This window comes from Aulostomus chinensis, chromosome 13 (genome assembly GCF_037954235.1).
Source record: "Aulostomus chinensis isolate RoL2024-O1b breed Wild chromosome 13, RoL_Achi_v1.0, whole genome shotgun sequence".
Lineage (NCBI taxonomy): Eukaryota > Metazoa > Chordata > Actinopteri > Syngnathiformes > Aulostomidae > Aulostomus > Aulostomus chinensis.
This window is the reverse complement of record NC_141332.1, coordinates 10356843-10363332: the sequence shown is the minus strand read 5'-3', so window position 1 is coordinate 10363332 and position 6490 is coordinate 10356843.

The window sequence follows — 6490 nt, the reverse complement described above, 5'->3', positions numbered from 1 at the left end:
CAGTATCTCTACCGGAGGAGAGAGTGTCTGGTTCGCGTTGCAGTAAGGTGGACTTGTTCACAGTGAGGGCTGGACTCCGCCAAGGCTGCCCTTTGCCATCGCTTCTGGTCATAATTTTTATGGACAGAATTTCTAGGCACAGCTGGGTGTTGAAGGCTCTTGAGTTTGGTGGTGGAAGGATGTTGTCTCTGCTTTTTGCAGACAACGTGGTCCTCTCAGCTCCAAATGTGAAGCGGCTGGGATGAGACGCAGCACCTCCAAGTCTGAGGCCATGGTCTTCAGCCGAAGAAGGGTGGCCTGCCCACTCTGGGTCGGGGGGGAGGTGCTGCCTCAGGTAGAGGAATTTAAGTATCTCACTGTCTTGTTCACGAGTGAGGGTAGGATGGAGCGGGAGATTGACAGGCAGATTGGGGCAGAGTCCAGATTGATGCGGGTGCTAAACCAGTCTGTTGTGGTGAAGAGGGAGCTTAGCCAGAAGGCGAGGCTCTCGATTTACCGGTCAATCTACGTTCCAACCCTCACCTATGGTCATGAGCTTTGGGTAATGACCAAAAGAACAAGATCGCAAATACAAGCGGCCGAAGTGAGTTTCCTCTGCAGGGTGGCTGGGCTCTCCCTTAGAGATAGGGTGAGAAGCTCAGTCATTCTAGAGGGACTCAGAGTAGAGCCGCTGCTCCTCCATGTCGAGAGGAGCCAGTTGAGGTGGTTCGGGCATCTGGCTGGGGAAAGGGCGGTCTGGGCTTCCCTGCTGATGCTGCTGCCCCCGCTACCTGGACCCGGGTAAGCAGAGGACAACAAAGACGAAGACAACCAAGAATGTTGAGACACTTTCTACATTTTGATGGTTGCATTTATAGACTGACAACTCTTGCATTCAAACTTAATATACCTCATGAGTTCATCATCAGTAGCCTGCTCAATTTTTTTTTCTGTTGAGTTTTGAGATCTGCCTTGTTCAGTTTGGTGATGTACTTACTGTCAGAATATAGAATTTGTAACTGCATGCTTTAATATCTGAACTGCATAACAGAAGAACATGAACATCAGTACTCAGAAAAATGCACTTTTGAAATAATGGGTTACATTTCATTGGTATATGAGATGGAAGGGGAAGATTCCCTTAAAGAGATGTAAGCATAATTTTAACTTATTTATGTTTAAACAGGGGATACATTGAAATCTCAAACCTTAAAGAAACACCACTGTCTGCATTATCTCAAGACATTTTCACTCATTTTTCTATGTCCACACCCCTACCTTCACATTTCTTTGTTTCTGTAGAACATGTAGCACCAAAGGCATTTACAAACCAGAGCCAAGTGTCTCCATAGCATTTACTATTTAGAATAGGCTGAGGAATAAATCTTAACCGCCGCCTTCTTATATAAATCAAGGACTCATGCATTCAAGTCCATCCAAGTAATAACCAGATCTCAGGAATATAAATGAGCCCATTTATTTCTTTTATCTCACTAAAGTTTGATTTAAACCAACTTTGGTGAAGAGATAACCTTCAACCAAGGTCCTTTCTTTATTTCCTATTCAAGAATGCAGCTCTATCTTCCTGTTGATTTACTTCTGTAATCCTATTTTCGATGCAATCATTATCTGTTGACAACCGATCCAAAGAAATCTGCAATGACTCTAATCAAAGCAAACACACTTTGCCTGGAGGTGATCACAGCAGTTTCCTCCTCACCATTGAGAATGACCCAAGCACAAAATGTCAGTGAAACACAAAACCCTCTTGTTGTTGAATGCTAATGCTATAAAAGTATTACTTCACAGTGACTAAAAAGCTGGTTTGTAGTTTTCATAATGTCAATGTAGTTTGATAAATCTGACAAACAGATGGTATAGTGCTGCTCTTTGTATTGCCTTTTCTTAAACCTGTATAAGTTAGTTACAGTCACACAACTCATCGCCATTACAGATCTAAGAAAGACCAAATTGGAAATCAAATACAGCCAGTGTTATATAGAATATATTCTCTATGACAGAGCAAAATATGGTACAAAAACATCATTATGTCTGATCAGTCCTTTTGATAAGCCTAGTTTGCAGCACTTTGAGGGTTTAATCCTACCATGATCCAGCATGCTAGGTATTGTGTGAACCTTGGTCTTTGATGGGGGGGGGTCGTGGGTCATGCTGAAGCTGTCCATCAATCTCTCCCAGAGAGGGCTCACCGTCATCAGTGTCCTCACACAGGAAACCTGGCTCATTTCACAGCATACACACAAATATCTTGGCCTTATTCTACAATAAAATCAAGTGCCAGGAGAGGACAAACACGAAAACACAGCAATTACCATGTCCATCTTCCTAACAGTGGCACAAAATCTTTTGCATGTCATTTGTCCATTTGTTTTAACAAAGAAAAAAGAAAAACTACATTCAATGTCTCAGCTTTGCGATTGACAATTTTCTAAGCATCGTAAGCTTGAAAAACAAGGAAATTGCTTGCTGAATGACATGTCATTTTAAGTCACCAATCAAAATGCAAACAAAGCCAAACATTCAGCAAGGAGGAAGCCTCACCTGAAATGAAAACCAAACCAAACCCAAAAACTGATCTTCCTTTCTTCACTGGTCTGTAAACTGGCCCTTGTTAGAGAACTCACTATTTCAGCAGCAAGCAGCACTACAAAGCCACAGAGACAGTTACCTCGTTAAAACAATACTACAAAATCAATGTCAGTGCAGACAACCATTATGACAGTTAATGTTAATCCAATCAGTAACTTAATGTTAGGGTGGCACGGTGGTGCAGTGGTCAGCACTGTTGCCTCACAGCAAGAAGGTTGCAGGTTTGAGCCCCGGCTCGATCACAGGATCTTTCTGTGTGAGTCTCCATGTTCTCCCTGTTCCTGTGTGGGTTCTCTCTGGTACTCCAGCTTCCTCCCACAGTCCAAAGACATCAAGAGGGGACGAGGCTGATTGATACTCTAAATTGACTGTAGGTGTGACTGTGAGTGTGAATGGTTGTCTGTCTCTATGTGTTGGTCCTGTGATGGACTGGTGACCTGTCCAGGGTGAACCCCGCCTCTCGCCTGAAGGCTCCAGCCCCCCGTGGCCCTTATCAGGATAAGTGGTAGAAAATGAATGGATGGATGGAACTTAATGTTATTGTATTTTGCTTAATCTTAGTCTTGGTCTTATTTATTTGTTTTACTAACAGAGGTTACAAATTGCAGCTTAATGTGTGCCACTAAGACAGAATGAGCACTTTGTGTGGATGATATGCGAACACTGATTTAGACTTCAAGATGAAATTTTCCCTTACTCAGTTTTATTCTTCTCCACGGTTGTTTCCAACAATATGTGCTATTGAATCAAGCATTGGTTCTTATTTCTAACTGAGTGTAGAGAACTGTGTTTGTGAAGTATCCAAAATGCCAAAAATGTGCAGGACTATGCATGCTGACTTTGAATTGGAAAGAACACAGTGTTCCAAAGAAAATTTCACCTTTCCAGACATTTACTTTAGATTTACATCAAAACCCCAGAGGAGACGTCTGTCAGCAAGAACCTGTTGCAGTGAAACTGTCGAGACAGAGAGAAGGCATCCTACCAGACACATTCAAGATTCACCACAAGCCACCGGTTATTCAATTTGAACTTATTGAGGCTATAAGACGGCAGTGGCAGATCTTGCCTGTGATGTCATTGGAACTGAAATAAGCAGCCACCGAGGCAAAAGGAGCAAGAACAGCAAGAAAGTTCCGGGTTTGAGTCCTGGCTCAAGCACAGGATCTTTCTGTGCAGAGCCTGCATGCTGGAGCCTATCCCAGCAGCTTACTTACTGGAACCTTTCGGAAACGATTGAATAACAAGAACATCTATGTTGCAGCTGCAGTGATGTGGGGTAAATATACAAAGTGTGAAAAAAAAACCTATCCCAGCAGCTTTCAGGCGAGAGGCAGGGTTCACCCTGGACGGGTCGCCAGTCCATCTCAGGGCCAACACAGAGAGACAGACAACCATTCACACTCACAGTCACACCTACGGTCAATTTAGAGTATCAATCAGCCTCGTCCCCTCTTGATGTCTTTGGACTGTGGGAGGAAGCTGGAGTACCAGAGAGAACCCACACAGGAACAGGGAGAACATGGAGACTCCACACAGAAAGATCCTGTGATCGAGCCGGGGCTCAAACCCAGAACCTTCTTGCTGTGAGGCGACAGTGCTGACCACTGCACCACCGTGCCGCCCACTGACTGAATCATATCTGTCAAAATGATCTCCATTATTACTTTTTTTTTTTACCATATTATGCAGCCCTAAAATGATAATGCATAAATACAATGCATCTTCCATTGAAGCTGATGAATGAGTACAGGCCACATTACGCTCTATTGAGAACTTAGGAAGAAAAGTTTTGTTCGAACCACTAATACACACAGTTAATTATTAATAGTTTTAATTGACATTATTATTTACCACTGTGGCCAATTATTGAGCATCCCATAAGTTTTGTGAAAGAGCCATTTACCACAATAGAAGTTTAGTAGCAGTAGTCCCCTCTGTGGTTGGGGTCCTGCGGCTTCTCCCGGCAGTTTTGTCTCATTCTCTCTCGTTTCTTCCTCCTTGTCGCACATGTCGTACTGAGCATGACAACTGCTCATCAGCAATAAAAAAAACACCTACCCTGTTATCACCTTTAAGCCCTGTAACTCCCTCTTATTCTTCTAATAGCAACAAAAATGACAGGCAGCTCCCCCTTTCCTCTCGCTCTCGTTCTAAAGCTATCAACTAGCTTGTAAAATTTTCATTTGCAGCTAAGTTGGATGACCTGTCTTTTTTACCTCATGTAGGTGTCTCCACATCTCATTTGCACAGTACCTCCCAGAACCCTGTCCTTCTCATCCTGTTTATTACGATGAGTGGTTTTAGAAATTGTAATAATCCTACAACTTTATACCTCCCCTGTGGAATCATTGCATCCATCATGAACACCTGAGCTTACACATAATACTGTGGTTTTTCTCGCTCTTTGGGTCTTTTCACTGTAAATTGATGCAGTAACAGTTTTTTTTAAATCCATCCAATTTTGTCATCAGAGCTTGAAAGTGAGTGTACAGAACGGATCAGAAAAGCAGTAGCGAGGGGTGAGTTTTTTTTGTTTCTGTTTTTTTTAATATGTATTTCTTACTTTCTCTCTGCTGACTAATATAGAGGAGAAAGTCATTAAGTCACATGTTGGCTACTTAGCCACCACAGATGTTTTATTTTTCAAACAACCTTTTCTAAGGCATTTAAGTGTCCTTTACTAATATAATTCTTAGGGGATGTCTCCTCTCCCTTTGGATTCCATTCATCATTTTAGAGCTGTTGGGCCACGTGAGAAAATCCAACCATGCGGGGATTTTTTTTCCCTGCTGTTTATATGAATGAGCTTCTGTACGGCCATGAGTATACAATCCAGTGTTGAGCATAAACTTGTTAAGTCCCCAAAGATCATTTGAAAGTAACCCTGGGAATACTTTAAAAGGAAGAACAATTCAGTGCTTGTTTTGGCACAGTTGGACGCGTTTTGAACTTGTGTTAAACTCAGGCCTTTTGGGGGAAGGAAGAAGTCCCAGTTGGCAGACAGAGCTGTTCAGCATGCAGATCATGCATTCAACATTCTTTGCTTTGGCTTGTTGCTTATTATAAGGTAATCCTGCTGAAGCTTTCCTCTCTTATCATGATTGCTGCTGTTTTCCATGTCTATTACCTGAAACATTTGTGAATGTTTTATTATTCTATTAGCCTACATCTTCAAAAATGTAGATTAATTTATGCACCAACCCAGTTTGACCGTTTTAGCATGGGAGTAGTTTTTAAAATCACGATCCCCATGTCACACTGTCCACACTGCTGAGAGGACTCAGGGCCCACTTCTCCCTTGCCTGTTATAAAAGGCTGCTGACACAAGCCAGAACCAGGAATTGTCTTTTAATGCCCTCTCGTGGTTCAAATGAAGAATAACACCATCCTACAGACTGAGCTCTCTCTTGAGGTACTTTCTAGATATCATGTAAAAAAAAAAAAAAAGTGCTGCTTCTTTACTCGGTGGAACGTTTCAGAAGCTATCGGATAACAAGAACATCTATGTTGCAGCTGCAGTGATGTGGGGTAAAAATAAACATGTTTGTATGGCATATAATCTCAGACTGTTAAAACCCCTGTGTGTTAGGTTTGTTTTCTCCTACCTGTGTAGTAATGTCCGTAGTAATATTCTTCCACACCAGGGTTTGTGTACAACATTTCCTACTCATGCATGATCATAAAAATCACACCTGTAACGCTGTACATAAAATCAAAAGAACAACAAATGTACCTGTCCTCCTTCTTCCTTCCTCTAATCATATCCAACAAAATTTCTGTTCAAACCACAAGAAGACCCAGACCAACAACCAATAAATCCTAATAAATATTGGCAAGGACTGAGTAACATTTTTGGTGCAGGTGCCAAGAAGAAATAGACAATAGCTAGATAATAGAT